General features: G+C 58.0%; 1 protein-coding gene across 1 annotated transcript in view; it reads left to right on the top strand.

Annotated features, from left to right (window-relative positions):
• EMH_0027260 (uncharacterized protein) overlaps positions 1-333 on the top strand; it is a gene marked incomplete at both ends in the record, with an annotated part of 1,575 nt that overhangs the window by 757 nt on the left and 485 nt on the right. The window lies entirely within an intron of this gene.

Here is a 333-nt window from a genome sequence, read left to right on the forward strand (position 1 = left end):
AGGAGTGGAAACAGCAACAGCAGGTGCAGCAGGAGTAGCTGCAGCCACAGCAGCAGCAAGTGCAGCAACAGCCGCACCATCAACAGCAGCAGCAATACCAACAACCGCAGCAACAGCAACAACAACAGCAGCAGCAGCAGCAGCAGCAGCAACAGCAGCAGCAGCAGCAGCAGCAGCAGCTGACCTGTATGTACACTCGAACCGCATGAAATGCTGTCTTAGCAAAGAAGGGGTGTACATACAGTGCAGGAGGAGGGGAGTGGTGGTGTCTGCTGCTGCTGCTGCTGCTGCTGCTGCTGCTGCTGCTGCTGCTGCTGCTGCTGCTGCTGCTGC

This window comes from Eimeria mitis, genomic scaffold, assembly GCF_000499745.2.
Source record: "Eimeria mitis Houghton genomic scaffold, Emh_scaff1005, whole genome shotgun sequence".
Classification (NCBI taxonomy): Eukaryota; Apicomplexa; class Conoidasida; order Eucoccidiorida; family Eimeriidae; genus Eimeria; species Eimeria mitis.